The sequence below is a fragment of the Acomys minous genome (assembly GCF_964271855.1).
Source record: "Acomys minous genome assembly, chromosome: 10".
NCBI lineage: Eukaryota > Metazoa > Chordata > Mammalia > Rodentia > Muridae > Acomys > Acomys minous.
The window spans coordinates 6,236,409-6,258,645 of record NC_140491.1 but is presented as its reverse complement, the minus strand read 5'-3'; the positions used below and the strand labels follow the sequence as shown (position 1 = coordinate 6,258,645).

The window sequence follows — 22,237 nt, the reverse complement described above, 5'->3', positions numbered from 1 at the left end:
GGTAGAAACAGAGGAGGTGGGGACGTCAGGGGTGGGGGGTGGGGCGCAGAGAGGATGGCGATGGGCATGGAGTGAGGTCCGCCTGTCACAGCAGCCAGCGATAATGCTCCTTCGAGGAAAGAAGCCTCACACTGGAGGGCGGGAATTCACGTGGACCATCCTCGGGGTGCACCCGGTGGAAACTGAACCAGCCAGGGGCCGTCTTCCCTGTTAAACCCTGTGTCCCTGGGGCTGTGCTAGCTCCTGATTAGCTTCGTGGCCCCAGGGCCCAGCATGGAGAAGAAACCGTAGCTACGTGAAGAGTGAATTCAGCTGCTGAGAGCGAGGCAGAAGAAGTTGGGCCTCAAAGCAGTCATGGGAGGGAAGTAGACGTGAGCAGGCCTGGAAGAGGTAAGGACTGAAAAACGGCCTGGCGGAGGAAGGCAAACATCATGGGGTTGTATGTGTAGTGTTGTTGTAGTGTTGTTATATGATGCTGTGTGTGTGTGTGTGTGTGTGTGTGTGTGTGTGTGTGTAAGCTTCACTTTCACTGTTCCAAGTAGCAAAATTAAACATGCTAATGTTTACGTGAAAAAAAGTGGATTTAAGTGGTCAAGTTCTTTGTTCTTGTTTATTCACTACAACAGAACGTGGCACAGCCTAAGCAGAAGTCGGGAGGCTGGGCAGTCTGGGGTCAGGTGCCCGCTCAGTCCAGCTCCATGGAGAAAGCTCTTCGTCATCTGATTGTTGTCTTCCTGCTGTGTCCTCACGCGGGGAGGGAGAGGCCGTTCTCGTGAGCTCTCTCATCCCATCTCTGAAGGCCTCACCTTTCTGACATCATTTTCTCTTATTCCTACTGCACTAGCGAGGCTTCAGAGGAGCAGTGCGAGGGGGAGGGGCACACACACTCACTCGCAGCAGTGTTGGTCTGTCTTACTTTATTGGTCCCAGCTAAACGAGGCAACAGAACAATCTAGCCTGATAGGACAAGGCCAAGCAAGGAGACCAACTGAGAACAGCTGATGGCTGAGGTGTGTAGTGTAAGGGTGCTTCAGGTATCTGGGCACTGAACTGGGCTCTTGTATGTTGTTACCACAACACATGGTGTGTCAGTGGCTCGTGTGGGCGACTTGAGCACGTTCATGGACAAGCCTGCCCTGTAGAGCGGGAGAGCAGCAGACTACGAGTCTGGAGCAGGTCTACGTGGCTCCAAAGCTCTACTCAAAACCACCGTGGCCCACTTCCTTCCCGAGCAGTTAGCTGAATGGCTTTGCCACATCCGATCTTCTGTGGCTGTAGGTCTCGCCCTATACTAGTCAAAGGGCCTGTATTTAAAAGATGGTGGTGGTGGCGGTGATGATGGTGATGATGATGATGATGATGATGATGATGATTTGGGGATGTTCATTTGTTGTTGTCGTTGTTTTGAGGAAGGATCTTGCTATGTAGCCCATGCTGGCCTCAAAACATGGTGCTCTTTATGCCTTAGTTTCCCTAGTGCTGGGATACATCACCATACCCAACTTAAAAGATGATTTTTTTTATTTGTATTTCTTTGCAGTGCTGGTAATTAAAACTAAGGCCCCATGAATACTAGGCAAGTGCTTTACCTTGAGCTATGCCCTCGCGCCCCACCCCCCCAGCCTTAAAAGACTGTTTCTAAATAAAAACATTCCAGATCTAACCTCCTTTTTGTTGTTGTTATTTCTGGTAACAAGGTCACCTATTGCAAAGATCCCTATTTCCACCCTGGGGTTCTCAGTGTAATTTCCTACATGGATTGTGTGTGTGAATTGGCAGGCGTGAAATCCAGCATGACTTCATGCTCTCAACTGTGTGGACAATACCTTGGGTGTTTTGTTTGTTTTGTTTTGTTTTGTTTTAACTTCATTGCTCGGCTCACGTGTATTTCCCGGATGGACAACAGGAGAGAAGAGGGGCTGGCTTCTTCCTTTTGAGGACTTGATGCGCAGGAAGGGCACTTTACCCCGAATGACAGGTGCTAAAAGGGTCTGTAGTGCTGTGGAGCGACAGAGGGCACAGACCTCTGTGAGTGCCGGTCCTTAGGGGCTGAGTAACTTCAGCATGACTCTGCAGCAGGGACTGACCTGGCCCCCGACTGTGCCTCTTTTGATAAGGCAAAGAAATACAATCTCTGGCCAAGATCTCAAGCACCTTCTCACAAGATAAAACAAGCCATGGAAGCTACCTGTGCTGGGAGCTCACGAGGGCACATGTCTTAAAACTCAGAGGCTCTCGAAGTTATTGTGACCTGAAATTTAGTGCTACTTGAAAAGCCAGAAATAATGACAGACTAAGAGTTAGACTCTGAAACACTCTAGAGCCAGAAAATCTGAGTTGAATGCCTTCCAACCTCAATATCCTTTTCTTAAAGCATAGGCACTAGCTTCTAGAACAATCTGCAGAAGGATTTGTATAGTGACTGTAGGAGAACTTTACACCTGTAAACTTTCGTTCACCTGAATCCCTGTGCTAAAAGGTAAATTGAATCTCAAATCAGATCAGAATTTTCTAGAAGTTTCATCATGTGGGCAACATGGTGGGAAATAGATTCTTCTTATAATATTGTCAACTAAAGCAAGGTAGATAAAATGACACATAGAATAATAAAAATAGCAACAAACCCCGCACCTAAATGCCTGCTATTGCCAGGCCTGTGTCAGCATTTTACAGATTCCTCAGAACACAGGCACACAGAGAGGCGGGGGAGAGTGGGTTGGGTTGGGGTGTTCTTTTGCTGAGGCTCAGACATATAGACAGAGATGGTTCTTTTTACAGTCACTTTTCAAATGCCCCAGCTTACCATCTAACGTTCATATACAGCAAGTTGGCCTGCTAAAGTTATAAGTTTAATGATATTCAGTGGTCATTACAGTTGCCAGTTTAGACAACGTGACCCACCCCTGTCACACACTGTGGGGCATGCTGCTGCCGCGTCGTGCTTGGCAACCTTCCTGAGTGACCATCCTCCTGTCGTTCTCGCTGTAACAGTCTCAGGTGAGCATTCTCTGCCCTGCCAGGCTCTGTTTATTGTCACCACTCCCTGGGTCTCCATTTCCCACAGTTCTTTTCTTCCAGGCTGGTGGGTGGACCTAGCCTCCCAGGTCTGTTCCTAGCTGCTTAGGCTCTAGCAGGAAGTCAGAAGGAAAGATAGAGAGTAGCTGCTTTGGTGCTGCCAAGTCCCCCACCCCCCAGGGTCAGGGTTCTGGCTTCCTCTGGGCTCTGAAATGACATTTCCTGTCCTGGCCCCTCAGCCCTAAAGAAAGCCAAGGCTTCCTGCCTGGTCAGCACCCCTATGGGGTATCTTTATAGAGTGCTCACAAGCAGTGCTTTCATTTAAGTCTCTTCATTTGAACCAACCAGAATGAATGTGGCTTCTTGCTGGGCTCTGGGCGACATAGTCACTAATTATTAGCTTGCCTGTATGTCCTGGTGTTTGTTGTTCAAACCCCCACTGAAAAGTGAGGCTGTGGGTAACTAACTCCCCTTCCCTGAGCCACAGAATAAAAAAACAACTACCTGCTTGGACTAGGAAGGAGGAGGTGAGCCACTGTTATGATGGCTCCGGGACAGTAATGTTAAAAATAACGAGTGTTTCATTGACACAATTACACTGAAGAAACTGTCAGACTCCCTAATGCATCGGGAGTGAGTAGCAGCCAACAGGAAAATCACCTCAACTTACAGAGAGATGTGACCCAACACCATGGTGTGTGCCTGTGATCCTAACAATAGGAAAGCTGAGGCAGAAGGATCAAAGTCCGAGGCAAGACAGGGCAATATATCAGAGAAAAGGCAATTTCTTAGTAGAAAAACTACATATGACCAATGAACAGCAGAATCCATCAATGGCATACCTTCTTGAAACTACCATATATGAGCAAAAGAATTCAAAAAGTATGATAACGCCAAGTATTGACAGGGGTGTGAGACAGTGGGAGAGCCTGCATGCTGCTGATGGGGTGTGAGTTGGCATAGCATTCTGTCTTTACTTAGTATAGCACAATATCTTACAATGGCCATGCCCAGAGGTACACTTACATGGATTTCCAGGAAGACATGAGTAGGGGCAAGCTTAGTAGCATGGCAGATAAGGCAAAGATAGAAACAAAACAGTGTCATGACCAGATGAAGGCCCATTAAATTTTGGTGTATGCACACATAGACAATAATGTGGCACTGAAAATGAGTAATATATAAATAATATATATACACACACATATATATACATATATATGTATACACACACATATATGGATGAGTGTTGACAAACGTGGAGAAAAATGCAGATAGTAAAAACTGTAGAATTATTCCTTTTACATGTTCAAATGTGAGCAAAACTTAATATTTAGGGTTGAAAGTGTTTTAAAGGATAGATCTCCGGTAGGCGGTTGCCTCTTCTTATGAGAAAGCAGATATGAATGGCCAAGGTCACCAGAGGTGCAACACCTATTAGTCACATTCTTAAATTTGGAAAGTCAGTAATTGAGTGTTCATTGGGATTTTTTATTTTATTATTTATTATTTTAAAAAAATTCTTACACATTCTATCTACTTTTTAAAGTATGGTATAATTAATAACTTCAAATACCTTTGAAAAGTTGGAGTCTCTGGTCAAATTCCCCAGACTCGAACCCCAGCTCTGTCACCCCTGGGCTCTGCAGCCTTGTGTGAGTGCCACCCTGAGGGGCAATGCCATATCATGTCACAATTGTTATTTACCTCTTCATTTGGCCATGGTCTTCTCAGTTCCAGACTGTGCAAATATCTGATTTTTTGTGGCATTCACATCTACTTCGAAACGGGTGGGCAGACAGTAGAAATAAGATCAAGGCAGACAAGTGATCAGTGTAAGAATAAAACCACCTGGGAAAAGAGAGGGAGAGAGGCTTGGCCACTGGATGGGGGAGAGAGGCCTCACTGAGGAGAAGGTGGCTGAGGAGACAGAGTGCATCTGTTTCACCATTTAAAGACCAACAGCCCTCCTGAAAAAGAAAGCCAGCTTGAGAAGGATGCACGCGTGTTACATTAATCAGTGTTTGATGTTGCAAAGCCTTTCACGGGAGCAATGGCCGTTCCTGGGGCCTGCTGCCGTCTGCCCACCTGTGAGGAAGCCCTGAATGCAGCTGTGTGTGGTGAGGGTTAGCAAATACCCTACAACAGAAGAGTAACACAATTCGCAGAAGCGGAGCTCAGCCTAGAGCTCCCACCAGCAAGCAGCTTCTAACGGATTCTGAGCAAAAGGAAGGAAATGACTAGAACCCAGGATGGAGATAGGGCTCAGAGTCCAGACCACAGAGTGATGCTGAGAATGGGCAGGCTGGAGGCAGCAAGGCCACGCCCTCTGGACCCCACCCCTGAAGCGTCCGGCGGCTTCACTCCCCGTGATGTGACGATGTGACGCTGCTATTGTAAACAAGCGTGTGGTAAGTGCCTCAGTCTGCCTGAAACTTTCACACGGATTAGAAAAGATGGAAGTGTAATTCAAGTGCACCCGTCATCTTGGAATTTCCTGACGATTTGGACTGAAGATTTTCTTAAGGGTTTCAAAGCCTTGAACTACTGTGCATGTGTGCTGTACTTAACTTCTCAAGCACATCTTGTCCCACACCTCTCTGTTTTACTTCCTCCTTTCACCGTTCCTATCCACAGCCAAGTGTCCAGCTCAGCTATCAGAAACAGTATATGCTGACCCGCCCCCACCCATTGTGTGTGTGTGTGTGTGTGTGTGTGTGTGTGACAGCATCTGCTTGTTTAGTTTCTGCATAAGTGGTACCGGTGTGAAGGTCAGAGCATATCTTTTGGGAGTCATTTTTGCTTTCTACTTTGTTTGAGGCAAAGTCTAGCAGGCCCCTGGGCTTCTTCTAGGAGATTCTTCTTGCTGTGGGAGTCTCAGGATTACAAACGCACCCTATAGCAGGTGTATTGGCTGGTTTTGTGTCAACTTGACACAGCTCGAATTATCAGAATAGACGGGATCTCAGTTGAGGAGATGCCTCCGTGAGATGCAGCTGTGAGGCATTTTCTCAGTTAGTGATCAATGGGGGAGGGCCCAGCCCATGGTGGGTGGAGCCATCCCTGGGCTGCTGGTCCTGGGTTCTATAAGAAAGCAGGCTGAGCAAGCCATGGGGAGCAAGCCAGTCAGCAGCACCCTCCATGGCCTCTGCGTCAGCTCCTGCCTCCAGGTTCCTGCCCTGCTTGGGTTGCTGTCTTTAGGTGATGTGGAAATGTAAGCTGAATAAAACCCTTTTCTTCCCTAACTTGCTTTTTGGTCATGGTGTTTTGTTGCAGCAACAGAAACCCTGACTAAGACAGCATCTGGTTTGTGTGGGTCCACAGATCTAATCTCAGGCTGTCAAGCTCTCTCACCCACTGAGCCACCCCCTTGGCCCTGAAGCCCGTCAAGAGAATCAGCCCCTGCCACCATCATCATCGTCTCTTCGCAGTAGCTGCGGTGCTCTTAAGATGGTTTTGAAGCGGTTTCCCATGTCTTACTCTGATGGACTGGGGGATTGGTCAGCACTCTGGGTGCACCGTATTCGGTGACCTCACCCCGGCACAGCGGTTAGTCTCAGTGTGTCATTTTGCAGGTAGAGCAGTTAAAGGCTCAGGAAGCTTGAATGACTCATCTACGTGCTGTGACTCATGCTTACAGACCCAGAGTTTGTGTTGAGTTCTCTTGACTCCCATTCCCCTCCCCCACCTCCTCTGGCACAGAAGATTTTGTCTCAGGATGCCCTGGGCCTGGGATGAGGCAACACAGCTTGGCCAAGTGGAACACCTAATTATTGACCTGCGTGAGGTGTGCTAAATATTAGAGCCAGGTGTGAGAAGGGAACCTCAGCTTAGAAACTGCTTCCGTCTCATTGGCTTGTGGGCATGTCTATGGGTCATTTCCTTGATTGTTGGTTGACATGAGAGGGTCCTGCCCACTGTGGGCAGAGCCATTCCTAGGCAGGCAGTCCTGGGAGGCGTAAGAAAGGCAGCTGAAGGTGAATCTAAGAGCAAGCCAAGAAGCAGCATCCTTCTGAGGTCTCGGCTTCCGTTCCTGCCTCCGGGTTCTCGTCCGTAGCTTTTGCTCTGACTTCACTCAGCGATGGGCTGTAACCTGTAAGCTGACATAACCTCCCTTCCTCCCCCCCCCCCCCCCCAGTCAGTGTTTTAGCAGAGCAATGGGAAGCAAGCTAGGACATGGGGCCTCTCATTCCAACCTTGGCTTTGTGCTTAAAGTGGAAATTTGCTTTTAGGTTGGATCCACAACCCATCTGCTAAGTAAGTAATTTTTGTGCTTTCGCACGCACCTGCCCCCACCACCTTTCACGTGTTAGGTCATAATGGGGTCATTCTACTGGAAGGGGCTTCCATGAGGTAAATGGGATTAGAGTTCTTATAAATAAGAATAATTGCCCACCATGTGAGGATGCAGCAAGAAGGAACATCCGGGGGATAGAAGGGTACCTGGGGGTAAAGGCCTCACCTAGCACAAGTGAGGCTCTGGGTTTGATTCCAACCACAGGGGGTAACAACGCATGTCAGTGTTCACCGAATCTGCAGGTCCTAAGTCTTGGACTTCTCAGCCTCTAATACAAGAAGAAATACATGTTTATTGTTTATATGTTACTCAGTCTGGGCCATCTCCTTTGATCAGTCTGCCTCAATTAACTTAGCACTTGTTAGGTAAGTTAGGGACAGATCATATTTGTGTCCAACAAATGTAAAAAAACAAATCCAAAGGAAGGAGATTACCTAAAATGTAGGACCCAAAGAAACTTTGCCTTAATCCTCTGAGTGCTGCAGGCACACCACCCTAGCTCTCTCACTCCTGTGCCCATGGATACTCCTCAGAGGGGCTAATGCTCAGTGCAGCCTGGCCAGCACATCTCACCCATTAGATACTGGGCTCTCACTCTTGGAATAGGAAGGGGCTTCAGATAGTATTTAGCCCAATTCTGTCACCTTAGGAATGGAAGAATGTGACATTCTGAGTCGACTCAGGACACACAGCTGGCCTTGGGCAAAGCCAGACTTGAAGGTCTCTTGCCCTTCCTGCAGGCCTCTCTCCAGCCTTCTGCCTTCTACTCTGGGTCTTTGGGCTCTGAGTTGTTTGATTAAGCCTTTGATAGCAGGAATTCTGAGGTTTACACTTTGTTTAATGATTTGTTTTCATGTATCTGTGTGTATGCATGCCGGCACAAGAGAATGTCATGGGGGGAAGAGTGCACGTGTGTGTGTGTGTGTGTGTGTGTGTGTGTGTGTGTGTGTGTGTGAGTTTTCCTCAATGTCTTTCTATCTTGCTCATTGAGGCAGGGTCTCCCACTTGAACCCTGTAGATTACTCACACTGTAGTCTAGCTGTCCAGCTTGCTCTATCTTCTGGTGCTGGAATTATGTGTGGGCCACTCGTGTCCACATGGCAGGGAGAGCTCCTATGGGTGCTGGTCCAAAACTCAGGTTGCACAGCAGAGACTTTATCCACAGAACCATCTACCTCAGCTCACCCCCCCCCCCAGCTCAACCCTCCCCCAGTTCAACACCCCTCACCCCAACTTAATCCCACCTCATGCTCTGGTATATATGATTGGTTTGTTTTGTTTTGTTTTACAAAATGAATGGTGTGGATTGAACCTTGGCTCCGCCCCTTGTGAGTGTTTGACCTTGAGCAAATGCCCTTGTTTGAAGAATGGGAGTGGTGATACTGCTTTTATCTTGATCCTCTTCCGGACATAAATAAGTTGATAGCCTGCAAAACACAATTACAACCAAAGCTGTAATCATCACTGTAACCGTGTACAAACCCGGGTGGGCTGACGTGCGTGGATTGAGTCTTAGTCCCGCTCCACATATGGAAACGATGAAAAGGCAGAGGCACAGAAACCCGTAAGAAAAATCACTTTGATCACCACCTTTACTTCATCTTTTAAAATGTCTGTCTCTCCCTCTAGCCTGTTCTCGTCCACACACGTGTGGTTCCAGAGGCAGAATCCCAGGAAGGGTTGGGAGGAGGGCTGGGGAGGAGGGATAGGAGGGGGCCGGGAGGAGGGCTGGGGAGGAGGGATAAGAGGGGGCCGGAGCAAAGAAAACCCCCATCCTGCCACAACACAGAAATTCAGACCGTCTCTGCTTTGATGCTAACGTCTTTGATTCTCCCTGGTTGTTTTCAAGTTGGGGTGGGGTAGGGAGTGCTTCTGAGACCTGACAAGGAGGAGCCTATCTCAGGTGAGGAGGCTTGGACCAACATACAAGCAATATTATGTGGTGAGCAGGTTATAGTTATGAATATGTGTGTGTGTACATATATGCATGCAATACCAATCAATGAAAAAAGAGGCCATAACTATGAAGGAGAGGAGAGGTGATGGGGGGAGGGGTGGGGGGGTGGGGGGGGTGGGGAGGAGAGGTGAGGGGTGAAGGGGAGGAGAGGTGAGGGTGGGGGGAGGGGTTGGGGGAGGGGTTGGGGGGAGGGGTGCAGAGGAGGAGAGGTGGGTATATGCAAGGGTTTAGAGAGAGGAAAGGGAAGGGAGAAGAGTTGTTGTTATGACATAATCTCAAAAGAAAAAAAAGACTACAGCTGCTCGTGGGACAGAGAAGTTTGTGTTTTCCAGTGGTTCTGTGGTCATCTCATTAAACTGTGATGGTGAAGGACTGTTTTTCTTTCTAACTTTCCAACCATTGCATGTAAGTCGATGACATTGAAAAGTACACTGAATTCCAAAAGGAAAAGATAACAATAAAGAATTAGTAGGAAAATGTGAAATTAAAAAAAAAAAGATTTAAAAAAAGGCAAGTCCATCTTCAAAGACTATTGGTAGATTCAATAGACACTGTCCAATTGCTACAAGTCATACAAAATGCATTGGATTCACCTGGCCTGGGCTCCATATACACTCTACCATAGTCCATCTGCAGACTATGTTCAGGACTATCCTCTGACTGCCAAACACTGTCATCCTCAGGAGCATGCGTGCGTGCGCGCGCGTCTGTCTGTCTGTGTCCATGTTCATCTGTCTGGCCCGTGACTCTCACCTGAGTATCCAGCCCTCCCTCCCTCCCTCCCTCCCTCCCTCCCTCCCTCCCTCCCTCCCTCCCAGCCAGTTACAGGTGGTCTCAGGGGCTGTGGGTGGGGCTGGAACATAAAGGTGTGGAAGGATGGCGGGGTCCATTCACACAGCCACCATCCCTGGGGCACAGACCTTCCGGTGTGGCTACGTTAGGGTCACCTGTGCTCCTGCCCCTCATCCATTGCTTCCTAAGCAAGGCTGATAAACTCATTCATTCTCTGGTTGGGGACGAGCTTTGGTGTAACTGTATCCTGGTTTGTTATTGGGACAGTACATATTGTTTACATCTGCTCAAAGGAAGGAATTTTTAGCAAAAACAGAGCTATGCTGCGCTGCAGACTATTTGAGCAGCATTGGTCAAGCTTGCTCACTTCTCTGATAGGAAAGTGCATCCACTCACTAAGTAAACATTGACTAATTGTCACAAGCCAAGCGTTCAGGCGCTCCTGCTGCTGGCGTTGTTAAGGTCAGCTCTGACCCTGGTAGCTCTAATAAACTAGGCTCAGCCACCACTCTTCATAGGCCAATCAAAGAGACAAAGCAGAGAAAGATTTCAATGTGGCCATCTTGGTAAGGGGAACAAATAATTATGCCCCATGACCCTCTAAGTCCATCCTTCAGGGTCCTGACCTGAGGCTTAGGTTTAAGTAGACACTGAGAGCTGCTGAGACAAGAAAGCATAGGGAGGAAAAGCTTATCAGCCTGGAACTCTGCTTGGTGTGGGCTCTGCACACACCACACCTCTAACAGTGCACTTGGCAACCTAGGACTCATCTGGGCGTACTGTGCACACATTCCTCTCTCTGTACAATGGAACACTTTTCTCCTTCCCTTAACAACCATCAAACTTGGACAGATTCTGTTCTGCTTCCATCTGGACGGTAGTGTGGTGCTTAGAATGGCTCTGGCCCCCACAGACTCATATGATGAGGTTCAGCTGGTGGACCGATGGGGAAGAATTTAGGAGTAGGACGTGTGGCTTTGTTGGAGGAGGTGTGTCGCTGGGAGACAGCTTTGAAGTTTTGAAAGCCCACACCATCCCAGTTAGCACGCGCTCTCTCTACCTCATTGTCGTCACTGTCTCAGCGTGCGAGCTCTCAGCTACTGCTCCACAGCCGTGCCTGCCTGCCTGCCTGCCTGCCTCCCTGCCTGCTGCCATAATGGTCATGAGCTCGTCTACCCTCTGGAACTGTGAGCCCCAGCTAAACGCTTTCTTCTGTGAGTTGCCTCGGTCAGGCTGACCTAGCCTGCACTGGGTTTGGGTACTGTGCACAATAAAACTATGTCCTCAAAGTGAACTTTTAGGAAGAATCCTCTATTTACTGTCTTATGCTGTAAATCCGGAAGCATCCCTATAATATTAATTCGATACCTACAGGAAGGGACATGGACAGCAGGGAAATGGCCATATAACCTAACCCGTCAATCAAAGCCGAGAACCACCCAAATCATAGCCCTAGCAACCAAGCCCCTCCTTCCTCCCCAACCCCTAAAACGATGCCCCGAGCAGATCCTCATTCAGTGTCAACCTTGACCTGTATCACACCCCCCCCCCCCATTTCTACTGTAGCTTCACTTTGAATAAACTTTCTCTGCTGCTTGGCAACTTCTTTGCGCCTTTACACTTTTCTTGTTTTCGTTTTCCTTTTGTCAAGACAGGCCTTCTCTGTCCTGAACTCGATCTGTAGACCAGGCCGGCCTTGAACTCCCAGAGATCTGCCTGCCTCTGCCTCCCAAGGGCCACCACTGCCTGGCCTCTGTCTCCCAAGGGCCACCACTGCCTGGTCTCTGTCTCCCAAGGGCCACCACTGTCTGGCCTCTGTCGCCTGGCCTCTGTCTCCCAAGGGCCACCACTGCCTGGCCTCTGCCTCCCAAGGGCCACCACTGCCTGGCCTCTGTCTCCCAAGGGCTACCACTGTCTGGCCTCTGTCTCAAATAAGGCTAAGAACTTGGAAACGCTGGCCCAGACCCGGACCATCTGGGACAGGATGAATGCTGACACAGAGCTGGGCAAAGTGCTGATTTTGCCTATAAGTTGATCATTGCCTCAGCAAGGCTGCTAGGCTGTGCGAACTCTCACCGAGAGACAAGCTCTCCTTCTGACCAGCCCCTGCGCCCCAGTCTTCTCTACCCCCTGCATGGAATTCCGGGTGGGCATGGAATTCCAGTTCTCAGGGGGGTCCATTGCTCCCATAGCCTGAGAGCCAAAGGGGCGGAAGGACACATATCTTTTTAGAAGAGTGTTGCTGTGGCCTCAGGCAGGTCACAATCTCTACGTGCTCTGCCTTGGATGAGTGTTATGATGTCATGCTATGTGTTGTGATCCCAAACGAAATAGCAATAGCTGTATAACAAACAACTCATTAATCAAACGTGATAGTCAGTGCAATAGCACTGGAAAGAAAAAAAAATTGTCCCAGTGTGAGTCTGTATGGAATGTAATTAATAACCTCCTTCTGAGAAGAAAAAATGAGTGCTCCTGAAGAAACGCCTGGCTGTTTTCTGACAGAATGCAACAGGAAGCCTGTCATACCAGGCCAACAGACTGTCAGACCGCAGTCTGCTTGAACTTTGAACCCTTTCTTTCTGTGCCTGACCATTCATGCTCCTCCTGTATGCTCTTGCAGTATGAATCTTTGAAGTGGGTGCCCTGGAGGATGGCTGCGGCACAGTGATGGGCACTGAAAAGGACGGAGAGGCTGGTGGGCTGGTGGAGCGAGCGAGCAGGCCAGGGAGCCTGAGAGAGATTTGTGGTATTCATGACTCAGTTTCTCCAACAATGCAATGGAGACGACAAAACCTTGGGGAGCATCAGACATGGTGGCACATGTCTTTAAGCCAACTATTTGGGAGTCAGAGGCAGGTGGATCTCTGTGAGTTCAAGACCAGCCTGGTCTATGTAGGGAGCACCAAGCCAACCAGGGCTACATAGTGAGACTCTATCTTAAAAAAAAGAACAACAGTAATAGCAACCCAAACCCAAAAACCCTTAGGAAGTGGCAGTGAGAGTGAAGTCGCCCAGAGCCCATCAGTGATCTATCAGTGGTCACTATGGCAACAAGATGCCTAAGGGCACCTGGATCCTGGGAGCTTCAGATACATGCCTCCCAGCATCTGCCGCTCTGGTGTGTGACTGTTTAAGCAAAAGGTTCTTGGGACACAGCAGATGCGTGAGGATGGCTCTCCCCTGCTCGATGCTTCTAGAAGAGGGAGGTGCAGCTGCAACGTGGGAGATGTGAGGTCCCAGTCCAGTGGTGAGAAGTCAGGACTGAGGGAGTGCTGACAGGCTCTGTGAAGACCAAGTGAGTTTGGTTTTGTTGTTATTTTCTTTTCTCACATAATCTAGCAGTTTCTTCTGGGCTTACTGGTTTTTTGTTTTTGTTTTCTTTTTCTTTTCTTTCTTTCTTTCTTTCTTTCTTTTTTTTTTTTGTTTGTTGTTGTTTTTTAAAGCCCAGTTCAGTGAATACATGACTAACAACAACAACACCTGCTAACACCAACAACATGTACTGGTGCTGATGGGGACTCCTGGGCCACTTGACCTGCAATAATGCATTTGTATGCTTTTCTCTAGTAAGCCTGACTTAGAACAATTTCGTTCCAGGGCTCAACCAGCACCCTGAGGGGATGGATTACAAGGTGTGCCATCCTGCAATTTCCTTGCCCAGGAGACTCTGGAAGTGCTAGGCGGGCAGTTCCCCATCAAGCTCTGGGCCTCAGCCTGCTCTCAGGCCAGCCAGAAGAAAGAGCACCCTGTGTTTAGGGTTAGGGAAGGGCATCTGTAGCTTCAGGTGTTCATCCCTAGGGGTAAAGATGGTGTCCTCCCCACCCCCATCCTCCCAGCTCCAGTCTTGACATGGAGACAGCATTCACATTTGCGTGTTTTTGTTTTGTTTTGTTTGTTTTTGGAGACAGGGTTTCTCTGTGTATCCTTGGCTGTCCTGGACTCACTTTGTAGACCAGGCTGGTCTCGAACTCACAGAGATCTACCTGTCTGCCTGCCTTCTGAGTGCTGGGATTAAAGGCGTGTGCCACCTTGCACGGCTTGAAGTTGGCAGTCCTTCCCCCACCCCCACCCCCCCAGACAAGGCTTCTCCGTGTAGCCTTGGCTGTCCTGGACTCATTTTGTAAACCAGGCTGTCCTCGAACTGGCAGTGATCTGCCTGAGTGCTGGCATTAAAGGCGTGTGCCACCCAGCTTCATTTGCGTGTTTTTAAAGTCCCTCCTCGGGACCTATTGTGGAGGGGTGGCTGAGGCCAGGTCACAGCAGGTATGTGTTCTAGAGCCCCAGCCCCCCCACGGTCCCCCCAGCCCCCAGCCCCCTGTGGAGAAGGCAGAACCCACCTGTGGTTTTGATTCTGCAGCTGTGACTCACGGGAGGGAACATTTCTGGGCTGTCCTTTGAGCTTGGGGCTGGGGTTAAAGGGGAAGGGAGGTTGCTACACTCGTGTGAGCCTGTCTCCTCTTTTTGCTTTGAATAGAGCACATTTGTCACTCACGCACACATACTTATAGAGTAGAGTGTGTTAGAGGCTCGGAGGAAGGCATGAGGGGAGGGCATGCATGAAGTAGCATGTTTCTCAGCTGTGCCCCTGACTGTGGTGAAAGAATTTAAAAAGAGAAAGAAAGAAAGAAAGAAAGAAAGAAAGAAAGAAAGAAAGAAAGAAAGAAAGAAAAAAGGACCGGGCATGGTGGCACAAACCTTTAATCCCAGCACTTGAGAGGCAGAGGCAGGCGGATCGCTGTGAGTTTGAGGCCAGCCTGGTCTACAAAGTGAGTCCAAGACAGCCAAAGCTACACATAGAAACTCTGTCTCGAAAAACCAAAAGAGAAAAAGAAAAAAAAGAAAAAAAAAAGCATCAGGCGTATAGCAGGGCAGTGCTAGCCTGTAGAACACCTTCTTGAGAATTAGAAAATGTCACCAACTTTGAGTACCTTGGCCAGTGAAATCCCACAGAGCTCAGCACAGGCAGGCAGGGGTTCAGTCTGCTCTCTCTTCTGCGGAAAGCCTTTTCAGTGAACAGCCTGCCCAGCTGCCACCAGCGGTCCTGATGACTGGTCCCAAATGCTGTGGAAGACAACAGGGGTGAAAGCGGTGTAAGCAACCGGGGGTGGGGGCATCTTTTGGTTACGGCTCAGTGCCCGATGGATATAATGGATGACTAAAGGCTCTGCTGCCTGGCGACTGGTGTTGCTCTGTGCCTTATTCTCTGAAGAGCTGCTGAACCCCAATGCTCTCTCTTCCTATTTTTCCACCCAAACTGTCACTTCCTGTTTTGGCTACCTCTGGAAGCCGAAGAGGCTTCCTAGACTTCAGAAGTGATTTCTGCCACCTGGATTGAGCAAAAGCTGGTGCTCAGAGCTGCTGAAACGATCTTCCCTGTCTTATGAGATGATGTCTTTTTGAGGAGGGAGCAGATGAGGTAATAATTTTTTTGTGTGTTTTAATTCCCTCCCTTTGCCAATGGAGAGTCTTATCTAAAGCTTTCATTAAATTCTTGACAGTCTATGATCCCAGGACTTTTAAAATCTCTTTCTGAGAAGAGTTTGTGAAATTCCCTAAGAAAGGGTCAAAGAAAGTTCAAGGATGGTTTATTCAATTTGTTGTATCCCAGTGGCTCGATTTTTAGCAGTTTATCTAATTTCTTTTAAACCATGGGCATGGTCATTTTATTTATTTATTTATTTATTTATTTATTGCCTACCTCAGAGATTCCCCTAGAACCACACTATCCTATTGCCAATTAGCAGGCATGCCAATCTTCAGCTCTGTCTCTCCATGGTGCCCTCACTGTGCTACCCGGGTCATAATCTCGGGACCAGTCTCCACCCGCTCCAAGTGCCTTGGTTTACTGGATCTGAATTCCTCCGTCCACTTCGGTCTGGATTTATCTTCTCTTGTCAGCTAGTAGACCTCCCTGCTAGCCAGCCTAATAGAGGTACTTCCTACCTCAGGGATATCGTGGCCTCCAGGCAGTCACTCATAATATCCCGTTACCCTTTCTCCTTGGCTCTCCAGATCCTTTCCATCATGGGAGGCCATCCCCGCCGAGCAGGGGACCCTTCCTCTGCACCCTGTTCCCTCCACATCAGACCCATCATTGTATATTCAAGTTCTTGTCCTCTCGGTCCATCTCTCCCCCGGTATGTGATTTTCATCAGAGCCAGGGCTGGGTCTTATTCCCTGTTGTATACCCAACATTGCTGACGGTACCTGGAACAAACCCCAGAGAACTTCCCAGTGTGGGCTTCTGAGTACTGAAAACTGTTCAGAAAATAACGTATTACTTCTGTGCTGAATATATACAGACGTTTTTGTCACCTCCCACCCCAAACAACACAGCACAGCTTCACAACGCCTATATATTATATGGGGCATTATAAGTAATCTCAAGAGGACTTAAAGTATATGGGAGGATATATATATGAATGTATATGCATGTACATCACTGTTACAGGATATTTGATCCCACTGTGAACCCCAAGATTGTATATTGGGGTTTAGTTGTGGTATGGCTCAGTCCTTGCACACACCTTTTATCGAAGAGCTTTCTGTAAACAAGATTTAAAAAGTTAACCAACCCTATGTCCAGAGGCAGAAGCAAGAACAGACAGGAAGTAAACAAGAAGGAAGGACATTGAGTTGAGGGGATTTAAGACAGTGTGGAGAAGAAGAAAGGGTTTTATTTTGTTTTTTGATTTTCCTTCTGGGATGTCGGCTGAGTAGGAAGGTCACCTGGGTGTTTTCTCTGTCCTCTGAGCTAGCAGCTTTCACTCTAGTGTCTGGCTTCTGATTTCTTATTGGTAAAATCAAACTTTGGGATTTTATTTTTTTTTAAAACAACATATCACATACTCACAGACACACATATAAATAAGTATGTACGTATACTTATGCATATGCATAAGTTGTATGCAAATACCGAGCCATCTTCTGTAAGGAAGTCTTGTACCCTAGAGGTCAATCCTCCATAAATACTAAAGCGTTCTGTGGGGGCCCAGAAGGCATGTGGTACATAGATGTACATGCAGGCCAAACATCCATACACAAAACAAAAAATAATAATAATAATAAAATGAAAAAAAGCTGTTGTGAACAGCATTCCCTTGCTCTGTAGACATCTTGGCTGCAGTTGCCTTAAATGTGAGCCGGGGAGCCTCTCTGCACCGTGGAGGAAGGAGGCTACAGTGTGGGTGGGCTGAGTCCCGCTGCACAGCTGCAGAGCTCTGGGAGGCAGGCAGCCCAGCATGCAGACAGAGCTGTTAGTATCCAGGGGTGTGGAGACACGGGAGACAGGACGAGGAAGGGAGGGGCAGAGAACTAGGCGAGGCCTGACATAGTCAGGCAGGGACTGGCCCTTCCACAAGCTCTCCCCATCACTTGATTTCCCAGTCACTATGTCTTCAATTACAGGAGAGGTGACTAGTCCCTCCTGGTGCTGAGCTGGTGCCAATGGCTGCAAGCTCTGTGCACTTGGAGCAATTAAAAATAACCACATTGTTGTTTTAGGAGAGTGTTCCAAAGTGAGTTCAGTTTGGAGCCAGTGCAACATGCACAAGCCGTCGGAGAGAGTGGCCTTTTCTCACCGTTGCTGTCCACGTAGCTACTCTCTTTCCCTGATGGCTAACAAGTACGCTGATGCTGTTTACAGGGTCTTATCAGGGCAAAGGGAGTGAAGAGAAACATTAGACTTGGCCTTTGCAGAAGGAGCCACGGTTCAGTTCCTTCCTGGCTATTTCTTAGTTGTGTTTTTTTATTTGTTTGTTTTTTGTTTTTGTTTTTGTTGTTTTGTTTTGGTTTGTTTTTTGTTTTTTTGTTTTTTAAATTTCTTAGTTGCTTGACCAAAGGTAGATTCCATATTTTCTCAGCCACAAAGGAGGAACAACTCTAATACTTTATTTTTATTTTGTGGGGCCTCAGTGAGATAAATGAATATTCAGAGCTTAGCTGTGGGCCTGGGACAGCTTCTATTGTGACCACGCCTGTACTAAGTACTAACAAAGGACAAAGTAAACCAGATGAAATAGGAGTTCATAGTTGCCTGTGTTCTAGCTTCCCTTTCTATTTTTCTAAGTTTCTGTTGATAAGTTTCTGTGATAAAGACCATGACCAAAAGCAAATTGGGGAGGAGAGGTTTGTTTGGTTTACAGGGTAAATGCTGCCCCACAAACTTCCTTTCAGCAATCTGATGGACGTGTTTTCTATTGAAGTTCCTCTTCCCGGCTATCTGGCTTGTGTCACGTTGACAAAAACCTAACCAGGAACCTAGGAAGACACAGAAGAGAATAGACTAGCTCATCAGTTAAGATATTTTTTTTCAAGACAGGGTTTCACTATGTTACTTTGGTTGTCCTGGACTTGCTTGGTAGACCAGGCTGGCCTCGAACTCACAGCGATCTGTCTGCCTCTGCCTCCTGAGTGCTGGGATTAAAGGCGTGCGCCACCACGCCCAGCTGGTTAGGATATTTGTATACAGTAGGCCTTCTTGTTAACATAAAAGCCCCCACATCTAAGTATTGTTTTTGCCTCTTTTCTTTCAGAGGATTCTAGGATTCTAGAACCTCTACCCATTGGTAACATCCAGACCAGCAGTTCTCAACTTCTGGATCAAAACCCCTTTGGAGGCTGCATATCAGGACATCCTGCATACCAGGTACTTACATTACAATTCATAACAGTAGCAAAATTACAGTTATGAAATAGTGTTACACCGTGAAGAACTGTATTCAAGAGTCGCAGCGTTAGGAAGGTTGAGAACCGTTGGTCTCCGTGGTCTCCTCCTGGAGATCCGCTGGGAGTTGAGCAGACTGGTGATGATCCTGCTCTGATGTTTTACTGGGCAATAGGATCCAGGGGTGCAGACCCAGGCACAGCTGGACCTGTGCTGTTCCAGTGCGCTGGCTGAGTGCAGTGTCCTCCCACCACTGACAAGCACTTGGCTGAGATGAAATCCGTTTATTTCCCCTGGCGCGTTGCGGTCTGCAGCTGGAGATGTCGGAGTTTTATTCTGTTCTGTTTGGATTTTAGCCAGAAGGTGGGAAGAGTGGGGTGGGGGCCCAAGCGAGGGGGAGTGCGTGGAGGCTTTAGGAGGACACTTTTACCATATAGCCTGTTCTTATGTCTCCCACCAAAACACACCAATTTTCTAAATTCAATGTACTGATAAATGTCAGTAAAATAATACATTATAGTGCACTTTAACTCTGCCCTTCAAACACTCAAAATTTTAAGATATCTGTTTTTTTCCAAATTTTAAATCTATGCTTTTTTTATTAAAATCTTATAAACTTTTCATGATGACAGCTATTTATATTGTCATATTCTCTTCTGATAACTTAACTATATATGTTTTATGCATATATAACATTACCATTAACATACTGTATTGTATATATGTCATTAGCATTATTTTTGAACATTTTCATGTTTTCCTATGGTGATATTTATTTTGCAGTTGAATATTTCATTGCATTGAATAAATACAACCTTCACAAAATGTCTATACTTTGACCGGAAGGTATGTTTTATAATTATCATTGCCCCGGCCTGTGGGGTTTGACTAAAACTCGGGAGAAGATTCACTTGTTGGAATGCAAGACACAAGGAGAGCAAGTCCGAGGTATTGATCAAGCTCTCAAAGTTTATTAGTCAGGCAGCAGCTTTTGTAAGTCAGAAGGCAGGGAAACATATTGCTATAGCAACCCAACTGCATGCTTTTCTCAAAACACAGAGAATTCTATGCAGGGTCATAATGTCCTGCCACACAGGGTATCTGGCTCCATCTTTGTCTAGTCCAACTGCTAAACCACAACAGAGTTGCTCCGTCCCTATCTGTCTTTAGTCTAACTGCTGACCCACAACAGGGTCAGCTAGTTTCTGGTGAAAGGCAAGCTCTGGGAAAAACAGAGACTTAAAGGTGCAGGCTCTGACAAGATGGCTGAACATTAGCCATATGGCCTATTGTCCCCAACATATCATAAAAGTTATTTCATACTAAAGAAAAAAACCACATGACTTTGTTTTGGCTCCTATGAATTCTTAGTGTATTCCTATAATAAAAAATCTTGTTTGTTTTTGTTTGTTCTTTGAGACATGTTCCCACTTGGCTGCCTGAAAAGTTTATATGTAGACAAGGCTGGCCTCAAACTCACAAAGATCTGCCTGCCTCTACCTCCTAAATGCTGGCACTAAAAGCATGTGCCACCACACCCAACTGAAGTAAGAATTAAACTATTTTAGTTCTTGTTAAACTAAATGAACACTAACTTGTTAAAATTAGTGTTTGATAATAATTTCCTGGAGAGATGCAAGGAATAGAGAGAATTCTTACAGAGGAGAGGTCTGGGAAGCAGCTTTGATAAACATCTGTGTGGCCAGGGTAAGTGCGACGTAAAGTATTAGCTGGCAAATGACAGATCTAGGATTTAACAACTAGTGCTCAGGCTTCTGAGTTTATGCACTAAACAATTATGGCATTCTGCCAAACCTAACTGGGTTCTTAAAGGCTTTTTTCAACATGTGTGTATTTAACCCCAGTTTACAGAGAAGATTAAAACAAGAGCTAAATCTAAATTACCTAAAGGGGAATTGGAGGTAGGAAGTTACTCTTAGAAGATTGCTTCCCCTTCACTTTCCCATTTTTCTTAGAATATAGAGTGCTCTCCACCACTGTTGACATTCAAGTCTTGATAACTTAGTTATTAGGCCACTTACGTTTACTCTTAATCCAACAATGAGAAACAAAGTTCAAGAATGCTATTCCATGGCAACTGTCACTCAGCTCCTGTGTCTGAGAGGCAGTATCGAATGCAAGAACACTGAGGAGTTTCAAGATTCACGCTTCATCTCCCGTCATGACCTAGCTAAGTGTTGCCTGACATGGCCAGGTAGACCAGTTAGCTATGGCTGTGTAATAAACGACTCTGAACCTCTGTAGCTTCAAACGACCATTTGTTGCTGTTCTATAACCTGTGAGTGTGGTGGCTAGTCCTCCCAGTGTTGGCTGGATGCTCTTGCACATGCTCAGTCACTGGGTACACTAGTTTCATGTTGACTTTGCTGGGCTGGGCTCTTCTGTGTCTTTAGCCTTGACGCTGATGACTAAAACTATATCTCTTGGTTAAGCTGAGTTTGTATGCCGTACATACTCCTGACCCCATAGTTGTTTGACGTCTGCTGGAGCTCTCTCACCATCCAGCAGGTCAGCCCAAGCTTGTTTGCATAAGGTCTTGGTAGGATTCCCAGAAAGAGAGCCCAGAACTGACACACCACTACCCAAGACAAGTCACAAGGCAAGTTTGGACACACAAGGTAGAGAGGCAGACGCTGGTCCTTACGGGTAAAACTGTGGAGAGACACTGTACAGTGTGTGGACAGCAGAGGTGGGAAGGGCTGAGCAATCTTTGCCTCAGTCTACCATGAGAAGTCGTCCAGGTTTTCAGGAGACAGAGACACAACTCTTATACAAAATCTCTTGAATGATAAATGTAAATTTATTTAAAAGCTTTAAAAAAAAACCTTAAACATTTTCTTTATTTGTTTGTGTATGAATGTGTGTGTGTGTGTTTCACATTTGAAAGCACCATCCAACTATGTGGGGGTGAGAGGAGAACTTGGGGGAGTCAGTTCTCTCCTTCTACCCTGTGGGCTCCAGGGATCAAACTCAGGTTGACAGGCTTGGCAGCAAGCATCTCTACCCACTGGACTAGCTTGCTGACCCCAGATTTCCAAGTTTTTTAATTTGCCATTTGATCAGGTCCAAATCAGGTCTGAGTCATTGTAACTAGGAGACAAAAATCAATGTCTTCCGTCTTTACTGGACTCAATTTGACTGATGTTTGTACTAGAGGGCGTGTTTTCCCATGCCTGGCACTTCCTTTCTGCAAAGGGAGCCTAATTAGCATCTCCCACCCCTCCCCCTCCATCCCACCCCTCCTACCCTCCACCCTCCCACCCCATCCCACCCCTCCCACCCCCATCCCACCCCTCCCCCTCCATCCCACCCCTCCCACCCCATCCCACCCCTCCCCCTCCATCCCACCCCACCCCCGCGCATACATTCCAACCCTGGAGGTGGAGTGACATATTTCATTAGTCAATGTGGAGAGGCAGCTGTGAACGTTCATCCCTGCCTTTCCATTTATTCTCTGTGGCTAGGGGCAGCCATGGCCAGCATATGC

The 22,237-nt window shown here is 47.2% G+C and overlaps 1 long non-coding RNA gene across 2 annotated transcripts in view; it reads left to right on the top strand.

Moving 5' to 3' along the window:
* The first annotated feature begins 15,284 nt into the window (after positions 1–15,284).
* LOC311606335 overlaps positions 15,285–22,237 on the top strand; it is a 28,583-nt gene continuing 21,630 nt past the window's right edge. For both annotated transcript variants that reach the window (XR_014782297.1, XR_014782298.1), the window contains exons 1-2: positions 15,285–15,480; positions 18,599–18,711. This is a non-coding gene — a long non-coding RNA (uncharacterized lncRNA). The remainder of the gene's footprint in view (positions 15,481–18,598; positions 18,712–22,237) is intronic.